Source organism: Bombyx mori, chromosome 6 (genome assembly GCF_030269925.1).
Source record: "Bombyx mori chromosome 6, ASM3026992v2".
Classification (NCBI taxonomy): domain Eukaryota; kingdom Metazoa; phylum Arthropoda; class Insecta; order Lepidoptera; family Bombycidae; genus Bombyx; species Bombyx mori.
Genome location: NC_085112.1, coordinates 9,415,838 through 9,429,677, shown reverse-complemented (window position 1 = coordinate 9,429,677; position 13,840 = coordinate 9,415,838). Strand labels below are relative to the sequence as shown.

Here is a 13,840-nt window from a genome sequence, read left to right as displayed (position 1 = left end):
AGTTACAAAGAGAGATAAATTGCAAGACGTTTCTTGAGTATTGTTACGCGCTGGAGTTCGGGATAAATAAAACTACCACCGAAGTACAAATTAAAACTCTATTTAACTTAAAACACTTAAGGAACACTTCACAAATCACAATTCACTTCTCCCGCTTCGCTTCAGGTGATCCAGTCGCTGTTTCGCTTCGAGTAGAACCGATTACCAACTGCTTTCGTATCATCTCTGCAACGCTTTTATAGTCGATACGACTTCTCTACAATTATCGAGAACATTCCCGGAAAGACCAGTCGTTTTGATATGTGTTTCCGCTATTTGATAATAGATGGCGTTACACTTCTCTAGCGTTCTCGATATTACTAGTTCTTTTGATATTCGTTTCTGCTATTCGACGACAGATGGCGTTACTCTTACGAGCCTAACAGTATTACTTATTATCTTCAAAAGTGAACTTAAATGTTCCTAACACGATGCATCTGTATATAGGTAGTCTACACTTACTAGTTTTATAACTGCGAAAGTAAGATGACGCGAGCAAAGCTGCTTGTAGTGGTTACATTTAAATAATTGTTTCTTGTCGAACATTTTATTGGCAATTAAACTTTTTAAAGTCAAATAGTAACCAAATCTAAATACAGAATTGTAGCAAAGAATTAAATAACGGAGCCAACAAGAGATAAGCTCACATTTTTTTATTGCTCTTGTTATGCAGAAGGTCTTCTGGAATTGCGCAAATCTATAAATTTTGCGTAATTACATTAAACATTTTCGATTAAAACATACAAAAACATACTTATTAAATCGTAGTTTGTGTATACCACGATTGAGACATTAATGACCACGTTATAGAACAACAAAATAGTTCTCATTATTTTATTGCTCTAGCTAGGCAGTAAATCTTCTGGAATTGCGCAAATCTATAAATTTTGGGTAATTACATTAAACATTTTCGATCAAAACATACTCATTATTAAATCGTAGTTTGTATATACCACGATTGAGACCTTAATGAACGCGTTATATAACAACAAAATAGTTCTCATTATTTTATTGCTCTAGCTAGATAGAAGTTCTTCTGGAATTGCGCAAATCTATAAATTTTGCGTAATTACATTAAACATTTTCGATTAAAACATACAAAAACATACTTATTAAATCGTAGTTTGTATATACCACGATTGAGACCTTAATGAATGCGTTATATAACAAGAAAATTGTTCTCATTATTTTATTGCTAGGCAGAAGGTCTTCTGAAATTGCGCAAATCTATAAATTTTGCGTAATTACATTAAACATCTTCGATTAAAACATACAAAAACATACGCATTATTAAATCGTAGTTTGTATATACCACGATTGAGACCTTAATGAACGCTTTATATAACAACAAAATAGTTTTATCGTCACCGTTATTGCATCGTTATTATATTATGTGGATACAAACGTTATTAACTAGGATAGCAGTTATAGCTGCTTAATACTACTGCCATAACATTACATTGACCCGAAGTTACTAGCTATAAAGCTAATTTAACGCTCTAATAAAATTTATTTAGATAATTAACCGGACTGTTAGCCCTTCCTAGTGCAAAGTTCCGATGGCTAATGAATTTCAGAAACTTTCGAGACATGTTCAGTGCATTAAGAAATCAAGCTTGATTTGTGTGAAAGTGAAGTTTCCAGTTTAACTTTAAAATGGATGACAAGTTTTTTTATTTATTTTAAATAATATTATAGACCACAATTTTGAGCGCAGCTTCTAAAAACTTCGTTACTAAGTCCAAGTCTCTTTATTGTGAAACCATTGTCCTACCCTTCAAATCAGAACGAATAACTATTTCGCGGCAGATCTAATTCTTGGATTTCGGATGAGCAAACAATGGTCTGAGTCTTCAACTCTTGAGATTTTGTGCGTTATATATTAATACAGTATATAATATATTTTAAGAGTAATTACTCTATAGCCTACAAGCACGTGACCATATAATTAAATTTGAACACAAAATTAACATGTTTGAATATTATTATAATTTTACGATCATTCGTTTCGACCGCTGAACTCTTCCAAATGCTTTGTCTGAAAAGGGTTACAATAATTTTACACTTTAAAAATATGAGACAAAAAGATTAAAAGGCTAAGATTAACACGAAAAGTAGTCCGCGAATACAAAAAGTGTAAAGCAGTAAAAAACGTGAAATTCAAAAGTAAAAGTGTTTTTAATAACGTCTACCACTCGCAAAAATATTAAATTTAGACTAAGACAATTTTAAATCGAAAATTATTTTGTTGCTACCAATACCTTAAGAAAGCTGTTGTGCATTTAAAGTAGAGTGTATAATTGCTTGCATGAAATTATGCGGGCTGATAACATCGAAATATTCCCATTCAGTACATTCTTCAACCGGTAAAGTATAATTTGACACTGATCTATACTGATCTATACTTCTATACTTATACTTATAATACTATAAAGGGGAAAGATTTGTTTGTTTGTTTGTATTGAATAGGCTCCGAAAATACTGAACCGATTTGAAAAATTCTTTTATTGTTTGGAAGCTACACTATTCCCGAGTGACATAGGCTATAATTTTTTTGAACAAAATTAGGGGTCTTTACTAAAACTCCAATAATGTAATCCAAGATGTAAAAAAAAATACCTAAAATCCGTACACGGCGTGAATAACTTGACAAGTCGACTAATATCAAATTTTAAATTATAGCAAAATGGTCCTCCAGATTACTTGCTTTATATGGGGAATAAATGAGTAACTCGATTCTCTCACGTATTTTTGGAATATCGCACTTGTGAATTATTAAACAACTCTGTTTCCAATGAGAGCATTATGACATTTAGATATATGTAAATATATTAATGTTATTTATTTAAATAACTCAACACGTTAAATTATTTACGCCACATAATTAAATGAACTAACAGAATACCTTTAGATGATCAATTATTCGCATTACCCATAATTGTGTTCGCGACTATATATATCCAGTTGTCAAGTTATTACCGGCATGAAGGTGCAGTGTAATATTCTGACAAGCAAATGTATCAATAAGTCGTGGTGTCTGTGTCTCTGAAATTGTACACCCAATGTTTTCATGATTTAAACTTGTCTTTCAAAATACTCGCTAAAGATACGTGTCACACGTGTTCCCTTGTAAACATGAAGATCTCGGTAACTGAGGGAGAGGAAAACTTTAATCTGAAAGTCAAGCTTGCCGAACATCAATCATTAGGTGAAAAAGCATATTCAGAAAAAAGAAGGGATAAACATGAAGCAAAGTGCAACTGATCCATTCGAGCATATACAGCAGCAGATCTTCAGCAGTGCTTACCCATCCACCCCCTACCTTAATACTTCTGTTTCTCTTTATAAAAGACAGCTATGGTCCTACAATCTCACAATTCATGATTTAGCAACTGATAGGGCTACATGTTACACGTGGGACGAAACCATCGGTGATCGTCAAATCGCGTCGTGTTTATGGCGTTTTCTTAAGCATTTGCTTTCAAAAGTTAAACAGGTCACATTTTATTCAGATAGGTACATGTAGAGGCCAAAACAAAAATAATACGGTCGCAATGATGTCCGTGTACTTACTTCATGTCCACAAAACTAGAAACTATTAATCACAAGTTTCTTATCAGCGGACATAGCCACATAGAGTGTGATTCGGATCATGCCTTGATTGAGAGAACCAAAAACGCGAAGAAAACGCGACTTAAAATTAACTATCATAATGACTGGGTTCAACTCACAAGATTTTGCAAGATTAATAACGCATATGCCGTTGTACCAATTAAGCGCGAAAATTTCCTAAATTTTACACAATTAAGTTCGAAATAAGGACCATTCACGATTTTTAAAAAAGACAGTTCCAACAAGTAGAGAAAAGAGAAGGGATTTGGTGGAATTATTACCTTTAACAGACACAGCATTTTACGATTTTTATAAAAACATAAAGACTGACAATGACCCACCAAAAAATGACCCCGACTTAGATACTGAAGACCCTGATTAAGAGGGAAATGGAGAAGTACAGTAAAAAAAAAGAATAATTCAGATTAATCTCAGACGCAAAATAATTTCAGTCTATTTTAATTAATAAAAAATATAATTAAGTACAAGATTTGGGTTTTAGTTTGAGATTGATCAATTCAAATGGCTATTACATCATCATTCTCCTGCCCTTCTCTCAGTCACCTGGGGTCGGCGCAACATGCCTTCTCCTTCCGTACTCCACTATCACATACCATTTCTTCGCTCACTCCCCTCTTGCACATATCGTCTTTCACGCAATCCATTTCTTCATAGGTCTACCTCTTCCTATGGAGAAAGGAGGAGAGGAAGGATATAGGTAGATCCTTCCACATTCATAATTAACAATCACTCTCTTACCAACCTCATTTTCATTTCGTGTCATCCATCACATGTCCATACCATCCCATCCCATGACACCATCCAACCACCATTAAATGGCTGTTACATATTTATGTAATATTTTTATATCTCTTATGTTAACAATCTTATTTATTAGGTACTTTTCTCGGATTTTAATAAATTGCTTAGGTGAATAAATTGACAAGTCGTCGGTGAACAACTTGATATGTCATTTTTTTCTTGATTAAAACGTTAATTTATTATTATACTTACATTATGTGAAAATTCCGATGAAATTACATAAATACGTATAAAAATGATATAAAAGGATAAAAAAATAGATTTACCAATAATATGTAAACTTAAAAATGGCTGCCCTGAAAAGTATGCATTTTCAACTTGTCAATGTATTCACGCCGTGTACGGAAATATTCTTTACATCGCGTGCCCTGCGTAAACTATTGATGATAGAATAAAATAATTTACTACGACTTTGTGGAACACATTATTATTTACAAAAAGTGTCGCGACTGCATACGTCTAACTATTATAGCTATGCCGCAATAAGTGTACATTTATTTAAAAAAATAAAACAACGTCAAATATCGTTGAAATTTTTATTAAAGACCCGAGCGAAGCCGGAGCGTGCCGCTTGTACAAAATATAGTTGTCTAGAAGAAATCGCTGTTAGAAAAAAAAAGTCAATTTATGTTCGAAGTATAGTTGATAACTTTTGTAACATCGTTTTTCTAATAATAATAATAATTCAGTTGAAATAAATAATACTTAATTGATGGTAAAATATCGTTTATTTGACATAAATAAATAATGACATAATAATAATAAACTCTGCTGATTTCGTATTGCTGATGCAAGGCAAACGAGCTCGTAAGCATCTGGTACAAGATCGTTTTATCGAAAACGGCTTTCCTTTCAAACGGACTAAAACTACTCAATTATCTATATTAATATTATAAAGAGGAAAGATTTGTTTGTTTGTTTGTATTGAATAGGCTTCGAAACTACTGAACCGATTTGGAAAATTCTTTCACTGTTTGGAAGCTCTCTGAGTGACATAGGCTCTATTTTTTCAAACAAAAGCTAGTTAAATCCTTACTAAAACTTTTGATAAAGACCCGAGCGAAGACAGAGCGGGCCGCTATCTTTAAAAAAAAAAACTTGTTAAACAGATAATTCACAGCTAAAACCGGTGCTTTTAAAATCAAGAACTTTTGCTCAAAGACTGTTTGCGAAGATTATTAAAATTCGTCCTCATAAGTACCGTACGTAATAAAAAGGAAATCACATATCATTAAATCATGTAGAGAATGAAAAGAACGAAAGGATTAAGCATGAAAGTAGAAGTCTTTTTTAGGCTAAAGCCTCGATAAGAATTTAGCAGTGTTATTTAGTATTGTGTACAAAAACCAGTTTTTTTTTTTTTTTATAGGACTAAGAATGGTGAATACGGACGCGATAGTTTAGATTTAGGGTTGATTTCAAAGTGATTATATTCAGTTCTGTTAAATAAAAACTAAAAAATAAATAAAAAGTTACGATTAACTTTTTGTTCGGTTGTGTATACCTATACCCATACCTATCGTGTGTTCAAAACAAAACTTATCAAACCCAAACTCAAACTAGCTTAAAATGAATATTAATTGGTGAGTTTTACGAAACAAATGAACCTCCCACTCTTCAATACGCTTTCTAACGATACAGTTTGTAACTATCCACTTCGCATTATAAATTTTAATTATAGAACTCTTAATAAGGGAAGCTACACACGGTACAGTTTCATTAGTTGCGATGATGGCGAGTCTAATTGGCGTTGTAAATTTAAATAACATTGACACTTTACTGTCCGTGCCCGGCCTAATTGAGACAGGGAATCGTAAAAATAATTTTACTCGCCTCATTTGTACCGAGTTCGGTTTTAATTTTATTTCTTTTCTGCTCGTAAGCCGATTGGTCGGCCCACGATTGTAGCTGTGGATGTGGGTTTTTAATTTACGCACGGAACTAATTTTGATTATATTTTCAAAAATAAAAACCATTAATGGATCTATATGGGGGCTTTATGGCGTAATACATTGAGATTAAATTAGTGTAGGTTTTGTACTAATTCGTCATATTATGTCTTTTGATAACGGAATATGTTGCATTTGTTGTAATCTTTAAATTATTGAAATGAATCTCTGAAATCTTTAAATAATAATGAAAAAATTGCCATCGGAGCGCCCTGGTATGCGAGGACCTAATGACCTAAATTTAGTACTGAGACGTAACTAACTTAAGAAAGAGTCAGAACGTTACTTCGACAAAGCGGCGCGACACGAAAACCCTCTTATAATGGTGGCTATCGTATCGATTCCAATCCGGTGCTAGATTCTGCAAAGCAGGGCCTAGCAAGATGCTAGGGCTAGTATTTTAACAAATTCTCTCAGGTTGAGCCCGTGAGCTCACCTACTCGTCTGGGCGTAGCTGGAATAGCCTCTTAGGTTACCATCAAATTGGTGGTAAAAAAACTATGAAAAAAATTAATAAAATATAACGTTTGTAGTTTTTAATGTAAGTGGAATTATTTGAAAATACCTTTTTTCCTACCTTGGCTAGTGAGATGGTGGTTCGTTCTGCCTAGTTCTGCCACGAACTATTTGTGCGTTCCTGGTATCAGGATACAATAAACCTTAGTATAGTTATGTCTTAGATTAACGACAGCATTTTCGTTAATGTCTTACTACTAGTATGGGGACCAATAAGCATCACGTGAATTACGAGGTAGCTTGGACTTCTAAACTTTAAAGAGATCAAGTATAACATATTAAGTTGAGAATTTTGGAGTCACGAAGCTGACTTAGGACTCTCAAAGACAAAACCATCAATCAATAAGAGGCGAGAGAATGACCAAGACAATAAAAGAATATGAGTAGGTAATAAATTTCTGTCGAAAGTATGGTCTTTAAGCTTCGTATAGAATCGCCATAAAATTGTAAAATTTGCGAATTGAATCAAATATAAGTATTTTAAAGAGCCCAACCATTTCGTTCTTTATAATTTCTTAATGAAATCCATCAGTCAAAGTCATCGCCATCACAAGAATTGGTCTTCATTAAACCTGATGAATATTATTGTCTCCGTTCTCAATTAAAAAAGATGCTACGTTCATTATTCGAATTATAAGAACACTCTGAAATCATTCTTGAAGATTAAGATAATTTATTTTTAAGTTCAGAATTTGTCTTTCTTTGTGGCACTTTCTTAAATTTTTAATTATCCTCCACTTTTTATTAATGTTTAAATTGGTTTTTAATAATTCCATAAATTAATATAAGTCAATGTAATTATTTACGAGAAGCAGACGCTGGCTTGGATGTGCCCATAGCATTGCAGATGCCCATTAGCGACGACCGCTTACCATCAGGTATTCTCTATACGTCTCATTCTTTTGGTTTACAACACAAGGTACAAGTACCTAGTACTAGGAAAAAAAGTTTGAGAAAAAAGAGAGCACAGTTGCTAAAAAACCTGCGCCAATTGTTTTGTCAAAAAAACACATTATTCGCTAAGAGCACACATCATTCGACAAGAGCTACCTAATATTCTTAACGCTTTATTAACCACTGATCTTGCATAGAGGACGGGGAAAAATGAGAGAACTAATAAAAATAGGAAATTAATAATTGTATTAAATTGTATTAATTAATTGTATTAATAAATAAATTGTAGTAAACAGAAAGAAGAACGTTCTAGAAGAAACTTCTTCGCAAAATTCTTCACGTCAATACAAAAATGTTCGTTAAAAACTTCAAAAGAAGAATTCTTGTTTCAAAAAGTTATCGAAAAACTGAAAACGTCTGTAAAAAAATACAATTCATCGTCGCCATCTCATTCTCTTCCTGCAATTCTTTGTAAATAACGAATAAAGGAGAATTTAATGTGGCCACTAATGGTTAATTTCCCCCGAGCGCTTCATTCTCCGTATTATTGGAGCTTGAAGCTGTCGGTCCAGAAACTTTGTTATACTTCCAACAGCACTGTGATTAGCTTGAAATTAAATTATGTCTATAACTAACTTTTTTTATTGTTATTCCGAGTTTATGGTTTAGTCTATATCTATACATATAAATAAAATTGGAGTGTTTGTTTGTAATATTGAAATAACCGCTTTTTACTACATGCATATGAATATATATATATATATATATATATATATATATATATATATATATATATATATATACGGTCGAGGAAGATTGCCAACCAGGTGGACGGACATTATCAAGGAGGCCACAAACACCAGCGTCCCGGGCGCCATTAAGCAGGCCGAATGCAGGCAGCATTGGAGGAAGCTGGTGCAAAAACTGGACCAAGGTGGTCACGACCCTTAGCAATGAGGAAACGACAGAGAAGAAGAAGAAGACATACACCAAAATAACATTTTTTACAATTTTTGTCTGTCTGTCTGTCTGTTTGTTCCGGCTAATCTCTGGAACGGCTGGACCGATTTCGACGAGACTTTCAATGATAGGTAGCTGATGATATAAGGAGTAACTTAGGCTACTTTTTTAGACTAGCTTCGCCCGTGGCGTCACCCGCGGTACGATAATAGCCGCGGGTAACATCGCGGGACTCAGCTATCAATAACAAAATTTAATGTTTTCGAAGCGAAGCGAGGGCGGGTCGCTAGTCTAAAATAAGAAGAATCGAAACGTTCTCAGCACAATAACTACACGAAAATACACACATTCATAAATTTAAGCATCTGTATGGAGGATTGCGTTGTTGCTTCTCGATATAAAGAAACATCGAGGTGTTTTTTTTACAAAAACAACTGATCTGATACCTTAATCCCTTCTAATAATATATCGATACTAGGTCCTTTTTTTTCAAGTTACAAATAAACGTGAAGCAGTTTGGAAGCCGTTTCTACTAAATTTATAACCGGTTTAACCACGAAACAAAACAGAAGAAAACAATAATGTGTTGTTTTGAAATACGAGCGGCGGGGAAATACTCTCCCTCCTCACATAATGGCTCGATTTTTCACTGCCCAGAAAGCCGATGAAACGGTAAAGCTTTTATTATAAATTGAAGCCGAAATTAGAATGTTTTCTTACTTCGGATACTTTATAGGCGTTTGAGTGGAATAAGAAAAATATAGCTTACTTATCTGGCTCGAAACAACAATTGTTTCAAATAAAAAACTCACTGGATCCACAGATTGCTGGTTTTTTTTTTGTTTTGTTTGAGAATTTATGTTTCATAGATTTTTATGGTCAATAGATAGGCAAGTAAATCCTTTTAAAAAAAATTATGCAAATTAGTTGGGATAGTTATTTATCCTGACTCATAAAAGGTAAATTCAAATTCAATTCAAATTCAAATTAATTATTAATTAATAAGGTAATTTTATTTGCTTACAGAAGTACTGCCACATTACGAAACATTGTTGGCTTAAAGGTTAATTAGATACACATAATAAAAAAGGAACGAATATCGTGAAAGGAGGATTGCATATTCCTATTAAAAACAATGCAAACATGTAAGTATCTACATATATTGTAATTTGATTTGAGAGATTATAATTGAGAATCTGCTTGTTATCAATCCTGCTTGGGAACTTAAGTCCTGGGATCGACACATTAGGATAGAAGCAAGCCGAAGGGTTAAGATTAAGTTAAATAAGGTTGGAGTTAGTTGAGAATTAGGAGAAGTATTTGCATACTTTCAACAGATATTCCATAATCCATGATAACATTAACAAGCCACTGTAATTTATTATTATAAATTATAATTGGTTATTGATCCTTCTTAAACTCGCACTTAAACAGTACAGTAAGCTTTTATTTCTCATAAATTTTATCACTTCATATGTACATATTATTACGAAATCATTTAAAAAATTGCTTGTATATAACATTTCATTGTGTGTGTGTGTTTTATTTATAATAATTGATTAAGCATCCCGATTGCTTATATGTAGAAATTTGTCACAATTAGAACTCTGATAAATTTAATTCATATTCACATATAACATGATTCACACGACGAATGTATTTGTGGAGACTTTCTTAGTGATAGTAACTATGTTTATGAGCCTCAAGATATTCATAATTGCATATTATTCATTTAATGTCATATTTATTTATAAGTGGACGGACTACATATTTATCTATACTGCAATTCTTAGGTTTTTTTTATTCAAGAAACGTAGTGTGTTTGTGCTGTCTTGCAGTATTAATGCACCGGTCACCGTCCTCGTCGAACCCGTCGCTTGCGACGAAGGGCTCGACGAGCGAATTAACCCATAGACACAGCCCATTCAGTTTTTCGCCAGATCTTCTCAGTGGGTCGCGTTTCCGATCCGGTGGTAGATTCTGCGAAGCATTGCTCTTGCTAGGGTCAGTGTTAGCAACTCTCCAGTTTGAGCCCCGTGAGCTCACCTACAAACGTTAGGGCGAAGCTGAAATAGCCTCTCAAGGCCATCAGCATAGGTAGGAAGAAAAAAAGCAGTATTAAATTCTAACAGTCCTGGTCGATGTATGTTTCATTAAGCTTACAATTTTTTATTGGGAAGGTGAACGCACTCACCGTCCCCCTTGACACATGAGGTTAAAATCTCAGTAGTATTACAGTACGGCTCTCCTTAAAATCGGAACGTATGATTGCTCCGCGGAAGAAATGATTACGCATACTTTAAAAAATTTGCTGATTAGATTTGTATTACACGATTTGATTCCTCCATTCCGAAAGTCAGTCGTGAACATGTGTTATACACGAATTTGTCTGATTGATTGATCTTTTATATCCTGGACTGTAGTCAAAGGTGTCACAAACAAAATAATTGAGAGAGTTTTAAAAAGGGAAAAATCGTAATGCATAAAGTTACAATACAATAATTCTAGAATTTCAATTGTATTTCTCAAACGTTATCGCGATTGTCGTTTAAAGGCGAACCCAGTATCAGAATTAACAAGCCAAGTTTGGAACATTAATGCAAAATAACGAGCGGATCGACCCAAGGGATTCGGGATACGACCCGGATACGTCCTTGATGTAATGGAACTTGTAGCTAGTTTAGTTCTATCAAACGAGGAGCAATACAGAAGGTTTGGATGTAGATATTCCCAAAAATTAAAAGCAATTTTATCTGAAACCCGCGTCTCCTTTTTGAAGGAAATATTCAGGATATGACAAACCAATTACATACTAAGATTTTGTCTCGAATATATCTTTAATCGCTGTACAAGATCTGATTTTCTTTCCGTTTCAGTGATTGTTTTCATACTATCCAAGACGTATAGTTGATTGAGTATACAAAACAGGAAATGCCGAATAGAATATTGCTTAGAGAACCTTCTTTATAAGTTGATTTTGTGGTAAAGGACTTCAGATTAGCATCACTAGCGTCGTTACAGCAGCATTACTTACAGTTTCAAACTGATGCTGATATTGGAATTAGGACTTTTGGGACGGCCAGATGGGCGTATGGTTTCGCTACGATCGCAATTTATTCCATGAAGTTTATACATTTCCGATAATTGAGTTGTATATTTTCATACTCAACCAGGGCAACAAGACCCATGCAGTACAATGAAAACGAGTACAGTACCCAACGATAAATATTGGACATCGGCCATTAGGAACGGACATTCGGCTAATTTGGGCATCGTAAAACACTATCTCCGTTTCATGAAACACTAACATAAATATGTATTAGTACCATACACCACCGCATTTGAACAGCAACTGATTAATATTACATAGATAGTGTGCGACAGAGCAAACGCTATACGAAGCCGAAATTAGCCGATTATCTCTTTCCAAAAGCCGATCTGCAATATTCATCGCCGAGTACTGTACTTTATTTCTATTGGATTATATTATTACCAGTTAATCCCGGTAACGTCTCATTATGGTTATCATACACTTAACCTACATTTATGATACTATGCTCTAAGCCTTCCTTGAAATGCCAATGATAATCGTCCCATATAGGTATTTTTCAATGAATCAATCATTAAGCAAGTAATAGTCAAATAAGGAAACAGTAGGAAAAAATCCACATTAAATCAGACTGTGACTAAATTACTTTAAAATGCAACAAAGAGAAACCGCCTGATAAAGCAAACCTATAAAATACTTTGAAACGAACAATGAAAGCAAACCTTTCAAAAGTCTATAAGCTACTGACGAAGCTCTCATTCAGTGAAATGGACTCGAGACCTCGTCGATGCCTTTAAAAGTCGACTCTTGGGGGAAATCGCTTTTTCATCCCCGGTAATGACCATCCATTCCCGTACGTTTTAATTAACTCGGATCATAGCTTTTTGGCTTTTTTTCTTAGTTTGAATTATTTAGTTGAGAATTATTACTCTAAATTTTTTTTACCTATAATAATAAGATATTGAAACCATTTTTCTTGTCATTTTGCTTTGTATTATTTGCTTTGATGTAAGCAAGGTATTTTTTATTGTCACTTTATATAGTTCTATTGTTCTTATCGATTTCCTTAGTGCAAAAAATTTATATATCGTTTGGCGACTGCGGGTTAAAGCTATATAATAATATAAAGGTTTCCGGAAAAGGTTGTCTGGCACAAACTTTAAACTCTTTCGAGAATTAATTTGAACTGGATTCTTTGAAATTCAAGCATCAGATAAATTTGAAAAATCGGAATTTAATATACCTACAGATACCAGTAGATATTTACCTACAGATAGATAGATATTTCCCTACATATTTTATACAAAAAAATTACCTCGGCCCTTTGTAGCTTTTTGTTCATTCGAATGCCTTATATTTTTTCACACAATCCTCCTTATCGGCACTAGCTGTTGCCTAACTTGTTTTTCCTAATTAGTCCCTACCAACCATTTCAATATTTGAAGCTGGGTTTGCACTCTTACCTTTGGTCGAGATAAAAACTCTGCGTTGCGTTTTTAATATTAAATGTTAACACTATCGAAGCAAAAGGCAGAAGTTAATAAGTAATAAGCTAAGCTGTTTAAAATGACTAGTTAATAGGCCCTTCTGAACGTACCTTATTTCTTTTATGTCTTATGCAAACATGTGTAGTATCTTTTGAGACAACACGAACTATTTTTATGAGGACATAAAGGAGGCATCGTGTTACTTATCGCAAAAATCAGCGTCAGAAAACGTGACACAAACAAGACAGTTAACGCCTCTAGTGCTCTATTTGCAATAGTACTTCTGATTCATTTATTTGTTTTTTTTTCACATGACTAGTCTCGTGTTTGAGGGAAACAAAATATTACGCCGAGTTTTTGCGGAGAAGGAAGCTAAATATTGTGGAAATGAGGCTACTTTGTAAATTGTACAATGTTTTAGCTACATCACTGCTACCCTGTCTTCTGACTTATTAGTTTAATGGATATGTTTGTACCGATAGAGATAATAGAAATATTGTGTTCGAAATCAA

At 33.7% G+C, this 13,840-nt stretch overlaps 1 long non-coding RNA gene across 1 annotated transcript in view; it reads right to left on the bottom strand.

Moving 5' to 3' along the window:
- The window catches only part of LOC134199083 (uncharacterized), a 37,314-nt gene extending 23,818 nt beyond the window's left edge, over positions 1-13,496 (bottom strand). The window contains exon 1 of the long non-coding RNA XR_009973442.1: positions 13,439-13,496. This is a non-coding gene — a long non-coding RNA (uncharacterized LOC134199083). The remainder of the gene's footprint in view (positions 1-13,438) is intronic.
- Between the last annotated feature and the right edge of the window lie 344 nt (positions 13,497-13,840).